The sequence below is a fragment of the Danio aesculapii genome, chromosome 5 (assembly GCF_903798145.1).
Source record: "Danio aesculapii chromosome 5, fDanAes4.1, whole genome shotgun sequence".
In the NCBI taxonomy this organism is placed as follows: domain Eukaryota; kingdom Metazoa; phylum Chordata; class Actinopteri; order Cypriniformes; family Danionidae; genus Danio; species Danio aesculapii.
The window spans coordinates 52,474,557-52,486,599 of NC_079439.1; positions in this window are offsets into that span (position 1 = coordinate 52,474,557).

Below are 12,043 nucleotides of genomic sequence, written 5' to 3' on the forward strand. Positions count from 1 at the left end.
CAAGGGAAATGCGGCAAGAGAACATATCTGTCATGATTGCCTACACATGGCTGCGGGGCTCGCTCTTTGAGACGTGAGCAGGAAGGAACGCCTCACTTATGGTCAATGTAAAAACACCAAATTGACATTTTGAGACCATTTTTCTGTGTTTATCTATCCCGCTACAGCAGCCGACTTCTTCACCCCTCTCCCAAAATGGATCCTCAAAGAACAAGGAACAAAGTTGCATGGCATACGTTCTCAATTTTCTCAATGTGGTGAAAGGGGGAAAAATACATATAATAACTGAAAAATAATATGTCAAGAGAATAACCAGCACTCCCTCACATAGCCTGTGAGATACTTTTATCAGAAATGTCTGGCTGAAAACGGGAAAAGAAATATGTTTTTGTAATGTGCCTCTGTTGAAAGCCTGGGGTGATTTTTGCTGGCTGCTAAAACGGCCAGATGCTGGATTAGACAAGAAAATCTTGTCTGCAGCAAGCCGTAATGTATTAATGCAGTATTATCATTAATGTCAAGTGTTTTGTTTGCTGTACGCCACATGTGGCGGTGACTGCACTTCTTCGAACCTCGATAGCTGCAGACAGGTTTGTTTACCCCTGAAACTATAAAGATGGAGCTGAATTGAAATGGACGGGAAACACACACTGTCATTTTATTTGGTGTCTGGGAACAATGCATGTGTGCATGCTAACTAACTGCGCCATCAGACCCGGCAGAGCTGCCAGCATCTCGCACTCAGATTTAAGCATTAATTCTGTCTGAACACATCCATAAATAAATAATGAACGAAATAATGAAAATAATATTACGGTTGGCAGTGGGCTTGTTTCACATTTCCTTTTAGCCCACGTACAGCACTAGCTAATTAGCTTTCTAAGGAGTTGTCCTCCTTTCTGTAAATTGAGTTCCTGAGTGAAAGAGGCTCTTCAAAAGCTGTCTTCTGATGAAAGACACAAAAGAAAGTCAAGCTGAAAATGTACTCGTTGCTCATGAATAATAACTTCTGAATTAGCCCATTAAAAAAAGTTATAAATAGGGATGTTTGTTTAACATGACAATTTAATTAATTAGTTATGAAAAAAAAATGTGATGTGATTATGCAATATTACACTAGAAACAAGTCCAGTATCACATTAGGACTGTTTTTAATGTGATATTGATTCTATACATAGTAGTCAGTAAATAAGAAATTTTAGAAATTTTGCCATTTCCTGCTTTTGTCAATTTTGACAAAAATAAATTAAATTAAGCAATTGTCTACCTGATTAAACATGTTAGTGTTTCCTTAATGAATGAATCTTTGCTTTGAACAAATTGCGTGAACCAGTAATCCATTGAGTCATATCTACAAAGACTGTTTTGACCAAACTGAATGAATCCTGTATGTAAGTTTTTGACTCTTCTAAAGCATATAAATACCATAATATTTTAGCAGATATTTAAGAAACATGCCAAGTGAACATTCTTGTTTATCTGAAAAACAATACTGAAGTCAGATATTCTGCTTTGAAAACGTGAGTTATGTGCCTGAACACTGTCTTTGTTTTAGTTTCTTTAACCCGCCCAATGCCAGTTTAGCCAATTATATTTCAGCACCCCAGGTTGCCTTGGTCGAAAACCGCATATTTCTTTCATTCAGTCAGGAATGCTCTCAAAGTATGCAATCATGACCGAAATGTGAACTGCACGGTGGAGAGACTCCAAAATGAGACAAATATTCAGAGTTCCACATGACGTGGTTATTACCTAGCAAATAATATAAATATTATGAACGTAAAACTTAGGTGAGCAGGTTACATTTTAACCCCATGTCCTAACAACACGTTATGGGACAAGAGTGGTAAGCAATTTGTTTCTTTGCACCAGACAAAACACAACAGAAATTTAAATACAGCCATTCAGAAGCACAGAATAGTGCACTCACTGCACTTCAGCGAAATGGTAAGGTTTACATTCTGAATCACTGGTGTGTGTTAGCTTGCACTGAGTCACAGTTCTAAAGTAAATTTTCCAACGGTTTATTTTATTTTCAAAATCTGAGGTGAACAATCTGCTTCTGCTTTCAGTAGTATGGCAACAAATGTCATGTAAAATGGCATTCAAACTTACATTATTAGCTTTTAACACTGAATAAAGCACATGAGGATTACCTAAGGTGATCGTTGTTCATCTGTGAGAAATAAAAACTCAGTTTCTAAGTTCCAAAAATAGAAATTTCAGGTGTTGGTTAGAACAAAAATCTCCTTTTAGTTTGGAAAATATTTCTTCAATTACGTGCTGTTACTTTTAGTTATAAAATGGTTCAAATCAGTAGGCTCGATAGTCAGGCACACTCAATCTGGCAACCTGCCCCTGCATGGACTAGTCAGAGGAGGAATGTGTTTTGATCCAGGAGTGCAATACCTAATTCAACCACTGTGTCTCAAACTTATCTACTGCACCTCTAGAAGCATAGTTTACAAAAAAAAAAAAAAAAGAAAATTCTCTGATCATGTACTCGCCTTTCACTTTTTTCAAACCTGTATGAGTTTCTTTCTTCTGTTAAACACAAAAGAAGACATTTTAAAAATTGTTGGAAACCTGTAACTTGTTGATTTCAGAGTATTTCTTTGTCCAATAGATGCCAATGGATACAGGTTTTCGATTTTCTTCAAAATATCTTCTTTTGTGTTCAGCAATGAAAGCAACTCATAAAGGTTTGGAACCACTGGAGTAAAAAATAAGTAAATTTTGTGAACTATTTCAGACTCAAACGACTCATTAGACATTTAACAACACCTACTGGCAGTTTTAGTTTCTATTTAGAAGTTCATTTAATTAAACCAAATAATTGGGTATTTTAATATTAATTCAAAATCAAATAAAAAATATTTATGTAAAAAAATCGAAATACCATAACATCTGAGGGAGAAAAAAATCTACTTGTACACAACATCTACACATTAATGACTTTACATTTTCTTTTTGGGGCCATTTCTCAGTCAAATTTATGTGGGTAATTTGTGATTCATTGGATTAATTCACGGGCACATAATGTAAGAAATTCGATATACATTAAAAAAAAATGCAAACATTGAATGAACATTCCATTCTAGAACTTTTTGAGCATTATGACAATAATATTTTTGGAATGTTCCGAAGCAAACAACAACATAAATTCCATAAATATCCTACATAAAGATTATAGAACACCTGAACAAACATCATTAGCCCCTTTCACACAGTGATACCATTAAATATCAGGAACATTTCCGGAATGACTTTACCGGTAAACCGTTGTTCACATCGGCAAGGACATTCCGAAATTTTTCCGGAAAAGACCATTCACACATCTATTCCAAAATACCGGTATATTCTGACATCATTAAACAGAAAGGAGCTTTAAACGGCTGTGCTTGTATTTGTAAACATAATAGAGGTCAGGCTTTTGTTGATGGTTTAACTTTCGCTTTAAAGCCAAAGACAGAAGGGCTAACTGCAGCTAAATGTTTACACATTTGACTACATCACAAATTCTGTGGGTGGATAAGTATTGTGAACAACTTCGATGAAAACATATGGAGGAACACTTTCACATGTCAAGATGCAATTGTTTGCATACAAACACTCACCGGAGGACTCCTTCACATGTACGAGCGCCATGCAGCTGAATGCAGTGCTTGCAGGTAAACTCACAGCGGTTTATCTTAAGCACTTCATTGATCATTTTTTTCCACAGTTGGCATTAATAATGAACATAGAACTGTTATCCGCATCAGAATGTTTTGATTGGCTGGAGTAGACGTCTCACGTAAACATGTGCTCTTTTCGGAAATGTTCCTTCTGCATTCACACAGAGCAGCATTCTGGGAAATTACCAGTTTTTCTGGAAAGTTGCTGGAACGTACTTACCAGTATTTTCAAAAAAGGCCTATTCACACATAATCCCTTTCCGGAAAATTGCCGAAAAGTCTGTATGTGTTAAAGGCGCTTATGACTTAAAAGAAGAACATTTGTTCATAACATTCACAAGAAGATTCTGCCAAATTTTAACAATGTTCCCTGTTAATGAAAGAACTGTTGACACATCCAGATCAACCTCTTCCAATATTCCGTGCTTCTCATTAACCTTGCAGTTACTAAAACAGCGGTCAGGCCTTTAACCTCCCCCCTGCCTATACACACTCTAAACACTCCAGCTTTAGGATCCTGCCTGCTCCACCTTGTGCCCTCCAAAGCTGCTCATAAAACGCTTATGTGCAGCGACAGAAGCTGTGGCTCAAGGTAGCCTCTAGTTTTATTTGAGTCTTAAAGAAGACCATAAACCTTGAGCTCCAGGAACAACCTCCGGCACCCAGAGCTGCCGCTTGCTCTCTTTTCTCATTAGACATCAGTCCAAAAAAAAAAAAAACACGTTCAAACGACTTCTTCCTCGCAATGCATTTACTGCTAATTAGTTTGCTTTGTAAGGTTAGATGTGCGGACGGAGCAACTTTGAAAGCGTTTGGCGGCCATCTGTGTGAGCAGAGCGATAACTATGTACAGATGGCCCGCACTCGAGACAGGTTGCTTCAGAAAGGAAAAAAAAAGCAGCGAGACATTTTTAGTTTATGTTAATAAGATTTATGGCCACACTCACAGGTAACCCATTTGGCAGCATACCGACTGTTAGTCATTCAAGGAAAAAAAGTTTTGAAGAAGAAAAGTCATTGAAGTGAATGAATATAGACCAAATAAAAGGCCTGTTGTTGAATCTAACATTTTCTGTGATCTAATAACTGGCCGAGGTGGAGTTACATAGTGTTTTTTCTTTTTCTTTTTTCTGCTACAATGTTTGTAGTTTCTTGTTTCAGTGTACCTACCCTGCCACATATTGAATCAATTGCTTGTCAGCTTCTTGAGACAAAATACTTCATTTAACCAAGTTAAATTGCCATTACTTACTCAGTGAACCAGGTAACTCGAAAAAACGGTAATATTGGCAGGTAATTGTTGGACACGGTCACAAAATTCACAAACATAATCAAATTTAGAAGGTGACATTTGTAATTTATGCCTTTTTCCTCTCACGCAGTTGTTTTTTTTTTTTTGTCTTATTTTTTTAATTCAAATATGAAGTACCCTCATTTAGATTCTTTGGAGAATATAGCACACAAATTTTTCATTTTTAGCGTGAAAGTCTAACTTTTGTAACAAATCAATCAACCGATAATAATGTTTTTAGTCATTTAATATAAAAAAATAATGAAATAATGGTGGCTCATTATCAGGGTTAGGCAGAATCTGTGGCCTTTTTTGATTCTTCTTTGCAGAATTGTATGTGGAATGGATTTGAGTATAATGGAATCTGAGTATTTTAGAATCTTAGTATTTTATTTAAAGTTTAAAATGCTAAGTCAATCAATTTGAACCACTTGTTTGGAAAAAAAGCTCTAGTAGGTCTCTCATATAATACATCCACTAAAAGAAAGACCACTATCGCGCCTAAAGCGGGCGAGCCAAGGCCAGTCGCGTTTCCACTATCACTTCCGGGGCGTAATCGGGCCAAAGCGGGGCTTCCTTGGGGCCAGCGTCCGGCCTTTTTCGGCCCGCCGAATACCTTGGGCCAAGGAGGGCCAACTGGGGCTTCGGGGCGAGGTTACGTACAAAGGCGGAGTTTTCCTGTCAGGTAAAGAGGAGACAAGATGCTTTCTTCCCTTACATTTGTTTTGCTATCGCGCTTGCTCAACTCACTAAGAAGAAGAAAAAAATCTGTGTTCGAAGTAAATGCCGCCGAACTCGAATGTCCTTATCCAGGGATCGCTGTCTGGCTTTACACCAACAGACCACAAACAGTAAAAAAGCAATCGCTTCGGTATTCTCCATATGCCAGCTCTCGTAGTGATGCCAGGTTGTGTTTGTGGTTATAATTTGAGTTTTTTGTTCCCGCTGAAGTGGGCGGGTTGTGTGACGGGTTGTGTGACGTTTGATTCGGGGGACGTTCTGGGGGCGGTGTTTGCGTGACGCGCTGCGAGCAACTAGCCCGACAGTGGAAAAGTCTCAACCTCCCGGGCTATAGGCTCGGCCTGGCCCGATTAAAGCCCTGGCTCGCACCGGCCCGATAGTGGAAATGCGGCTAATGTTACATTACAATTGTATTATACAGACAAATCTTACAACTAATCATGTATTCAATAATTTCTGAATATTCAATTTCTGTTTAACAAAGAGAAGATTTTAAAAACACATTTCTAAACATAATAGCTTATATATCTCATTTCTAATAACTGATTTATTTATCTTTGCCATGATGACAGTAAATAATATTTTACTAGATATTTTTCAAGACACTTCTATACAGCTTAAAGTGACACTTAAAGGCTTAACTAGGTTAATTAGGTTAACTAGGCAGGTTAGGCTAATTAGGCAAGTTATTGTATAACAATGGTTTGCTCTGTAGACAGTCGTAAAAAAATAGCTTAAAGGGGCTAATAATTTTTTTTTCTTGATTGGATGAAAGCCATGGGACATAAAAGTAATATCAGCACTCTGACAGCCACTTTACCCTTGTGTATTACTCTGCCTACACCAGTGACATCAAGAAGGCAAAACAGCATATTTTGACAAATATTGCTACTGTTGGACAACATAATGTACTTTTTAGGCTTTTTTTAGTCGACAATGTAGTTATTTAGATTGGACTATGCAGTTTATTGATAGTGCCTATTTGAAAATATGTTTTCATAAATTCAAGACTTTCAACGCGTCGGCATCCGTCAGCCTATCATATTGTCCGTTGTGTAGCTGTATACTGTCACAGGTGGGAGACTAAGGCATATATATATATATACACACACACACACACACACACACATAAAACAGTTCTGTCTGACTCTCGAATCTGATCGGCTGATAGTTGTGATATTCTGCAATGTCAGAACTCGTACAGCCTCCTCACCCTTCTGTATTACTCTGCCCACATAGAGTGACAACAGATCAATAAACAGTTTGATAAATATTGGAGTTGTTGGACAACATAATAAACTTTTGAGGCTTTTTAGGTGAGAATGTAGTTGTTTAGATTGCAACAATATATTTAGAATTTCTTGAGAGACATTGCGTCGGCATCCATCAGCCTGTCATTGAGCAGAGCAAAAATGGTTGACGTTGTCCATCCACATGATGGTGACAGAGACCGCATAATAAGCCTTTAGAGGAGAAAAACTCAGCGAATTTTTAAACTACAGCTAATCAAAACATTATAAAATTGGTGAGTGATATTCTAAGTCAATCTCTCTTTTTTTATGTTGCAGTGTTGTATTTATACCATAGACTGTAAAATATAAGGACGTAGCATCCGTGACGTCACCCATTGGTTTCTGAAGAGCGCAAAAGAAGCTACAAGTAGGCGCGGCCAACCGTCGCCAATTTGTTCGCGCGTCATCGCACCGACGGCGGGATACCAAACAAGGGCAAAGAGGCGGAGAGTGAGCGGAGCTCCAGACACCTGCTGGCACTTTGCTTAGACCTGACAGACAGACTTTACTTTGAGAGAAACGCTTGATACTTTATTACCTGCGACTCGTTTGTGTTCTGACCACATGTGCTTGGCTGTACACTATATCAATAAAGTGTTTAGACTTTTAAAAACACTGTAGTAATACATTGAGCCACTAAGCATTGTTCTTATGACGTTTTTACACAGGATGAAAACGCGAATTACTTCCAAACACTTCAAATATAGTGTGTGTTAGTAAATACAAGACTATTGATGAACTCCAGCATAACACTGTATGATAACGCTTCAGATGACTGTTCTAGAGCCTACAGCTAATCAATCGGTCACATTCTGGAGTGCTTTACAGGTTTTAAATAAAACAAATACATTTATAGAGATGGTATATAAGTATATAACTTTACTCACATGGGAAACGGAGGCCACATGAATGGTTTGTGAGCACAATTAAGTGCACACAGCATCCCATATCATCTGATAATTGTAAGAAATAAGTTCAAAAGGCAGCTGACTGTGTAAAGCCACATAAAACAATACAAAAATACGATGAATATGCCGAGATCAGTGGCTAATCTGGCGGATTCAGCTGAGGTGAAGTGACGGCGACCTGCAAGACCTAGCTGTCACTCAAGTGGCCACGCCCTTAATTATGCAAACTTAATATAACCTAATATAAAGGAATGGATGAGTTATAAAAAAATTCACCCCCCTAACAGTTGTCATGGAGGGTAATAATAGCTATATGAACCAAAACCGTTCTTTGTACCAGGCTGTAAGCACCTTTTTTTCTGCTGTAAGTTGGCCATTCTAACAGTGGGCTCAATTGCAATTTGCTCTTTTATGGAGCCAGGACTAGCGGAATTTTAATGAACTGCAGTTTCAGTTACTTCCGTATTGGCTTCCTGAGGGAGAGCGGGAGGTTGCCGCTTGATTTATACCATAGTAATTGTAGTGTATTGAGTGTGAGATAGGACTCACGTATCAGGAATGTATGTATTTTGTGTTGGCCACTATTTGTATAACCTGAATTACTTTTTGGTTGGCCATCTGTTTGTTTCTAATTAGTCTCCTGTTTTTGTTACTGCAAACTAGTTCAGTAAACAGAAGAAAGAAAAAAATGCCCCGCATGTGTTTCGAGTTTTTTTCTTATTGCAACACAACAGAAATCTGGTAGTGTTTGCTTTACTCTGGCTTTTTAATGCAGTGTTTCCCAACCCTGTTCCTGGAGGCACACCAACAGTTCATGTTTTGGATGTCTCCCTCATCTGACCCACTAACTTCAGGTTTTGGAGTCTCTTCTAGTGCAGAGTTTCCCAACCCTGTTCCTGAAGGCACGCCAACAGTACACATTTTCATCCTCTCCCTAATTAAACACACCTGAAACAACTCATCAGAACATTAGAAGAGACTCCAAAACCTGAAGTTAATGGGTCAGATGAGGGAGACATCCAAAACATGAACTGTTGGTGGCAGGGGACAGGGTTGGGAAACACTGTTTTAATGGATAGTTATTGTGAAATCCGCAACAGAGAAAAACTGGGAAATCTCTGTAGACTGATGGCAATTATTACGTCATTCAGCCTTATAATCTTAAAATGTGAGCAAAATCACTTGTTTTGTCATGACACGTAGCAGTGCGACATGACTGTATAATCGTCACTGGTGGGACACTAAGGCACTCGGCCTGTCGTATAAAGCATATCGCACTGCTACGTGTGATATTGCTCATATATGCATTACATCAGTAAAAAAAGAATAACAGAGTCACCAATCTGCGGAAATCTATTAGCCACATCTACATGCTAGCGTGATTTATGAAAGCACAAATCATCCAGTTCCTTAATTAACAAATACTTTTGGCAGGCAAGGGAGAGGATTTTAACTATAACACAGTGTTTACTTCACTGACAGAGTGAAATAAACTTCATCTTCTTGCCTTTTTTGAGTGGCTACTCTGCTAATTGCTTCCACAAGTAAACACTCGGTTAGCAATGGCCCATCACAAAAAACATCAACGTAGCCATAATGGAGTCTGAAGCTTTTGGGGGTTAAGAGTGTTTCTATAACTTAAGGGGACTGATAAGAGAAAGCTTTAGTTACAGTGCCTCAGCCTGGTGGATTTCAAAGAGCTCCATCTATAAGTGGCTATTTTTACGCCAAAAAGAGAGACTGTCCTCTTAGCTGAAGTCCTCATTACAGAGGGGAAGCTGAGAACAGAGAGAATGAGGAGATAGAAATGTGTTCATATATTATTTGTATTGTCAGTCTGCGCAGTTTTCTTGTGCTCGCATATGCATTTTTATACTTTTCATAAACGACTCAGTTGTTATTATTGTTTGTACTGTAACTACTGTATCTGCTGTCTTTGTCATTCATGTATCTTTTTTTCTCCAAATACCGCCACTATTAAAAACAAAGTTTGCACTGTGGATAATATCATTTAAACTAAAAATGAACAGCATATACCATTGAAGGCAAAATTTTCTTAGTATTTCCTATACTTTTTTTGTCTTCTGGAGAAAGTCTATTTTCTTTTATTTTGGCCGGATTAAAAGCAGTTTTAACATTTCTTTTAAAAGAATTCAATATTATTAGTCCCCTTGTTTCTTTTGATAAAGAACAAACTACTGTTGTCCAATAGCTTGCCTAGTTAAGCTACTAATCCAGTTAAACCTTTAAATTACACTTTATAAGCTGAATGTAGCTATCTTGAAAATAAGTAAAACATATTATGTACTGCCATCATGGCAAAGACAGCATGAATTAGTTATTGGAAATTATTTATTAAATCCATTATGTCCAAAATGTGTTTAAAAATGTTGTTAAACTGCAGTTAAATAAAACAGATGTTCACATGAGGGTTAATCATTTTGCTGTAATCTGTGTGTTGATTTTTATTACATGTTTTTAATATTATTTCACATTTTCTTAACCCTCTGGTAGTCTTTGGACATTTTTAGATTTTTAAATGACAGAATCTAAAACACATTGTCTTTTTTAATCAAGGCTCATTCTGATTATGTACCCTTATATACATTTCTGGATAGAGCAAAACACGTCCCAGGAGGTAAATGTATTTTTATTTTTTTTGCAGTTTTTGTTTTTGGGAATCCACCAGAGGCCGCTGTCGACTGACTGACTGCCAAACCGATCAATAATGTTTTCAAAAGCACAGATTGACCCACCCACCCCCTTCTCTAAACCCAACCAACAGTGTTTTGAAAAGCAATACAGAAAAAGCTCTCGTGTTATTTTTTTCAACATTTTCAGATTTTACCACATTCTCACCCTGTTATTTACTTGTTTATTTTATTTTTGGCTTCTGTTTTTATCTTACCTGCTTTCTGTAACCGTCCTTCATGGGACTTGAACCCCGTTGATGTGGTCAGCTCCTTAAGTCCGCTGACATACATGTCGAGCTACCGGACAAACTGGTAACAGTGGGAAAACTGTCCACACACAGCAGTAAGCAGTCGGCTGGTGAGCATGAAAGAAAAGGCGTCATACCACTCCATAGCATTCGTTTTAAAGATGAAATGCACCCATACATACTTCTGGCTATATAATTCGCAATCTCCAGAATTGTAAATAGGGCTACGTTTTCAGAATGAGATCATGTTGGTCTTTGTTGGCATTTGGTATGTGAACAAGCACAATTTGAGAAAAATTAAATGGTTTTAAAAATATAGTCACACTTGTGGTTTCCATGGTCAGAAATTACAGTCATATAGGAAATGAATGGGAAATAGGGAAAAATATAAACATTTAGAGAATACTTTATTTTCACAATAACCAAATCTACCATGATGCTGAAAAAAGTGCACATGAGTCACAGAGTGACACTCTAAGTGTGAAATACACACAAACTCACACACACATAGCATCATACAAAATGTTAAGGCTTTTGTATAGTGTCTTTATAGCAATATGTACAGATTTTACTGTAATCATAATAAAAAAAAATAACACTTCAAATCAAATTTTCAAACCAAAAAAATCTTAAATGAAGTCTATTAGATTGTCTGTGTATTTTTAAGGTGACATGGTGGCTCAGTTAGCACTGTCACCACACAGCAAGGAAGTTGCTGGTTTAAGTCCCGGCTGGGTTGGCATTCCTGTGTGGAGTTTTCATGTTCTCCACATGTTGGCATGGGTTTTTTCCAGGTGCTAAAAACGTATGCTGGATAAGTTGGTGGTTCATAACGCTGTGGCGACCCCTAATGAATAAAGCAACTAAGCCGAAGGAAAATGAATGAATGGCGCAGTGGCTAGCAGGATCGCCTCACAGCAAGAAGACCGCAGGTTCGAGCCCCGGTTTCCCCCACAGTCCAAAGACATGTGCTATAGGTGAATTGGATAAGTTTAATTGTCCTTAGTGTATGAATGTGAATGAGAATGTATGGGTGTTTCCCAGTGATGGCAGCTGGAAGGGCATACGCTGCGTAAAACATATTCTGGATAAGTTGGTGGTTCATTCCGCTGTGGCGACCCCAGATAAATAAAAGGACTAAGCTGAAAAGAAAATGAATGGATGAATGTTTAATCAAGAAATTCACAAGCAGG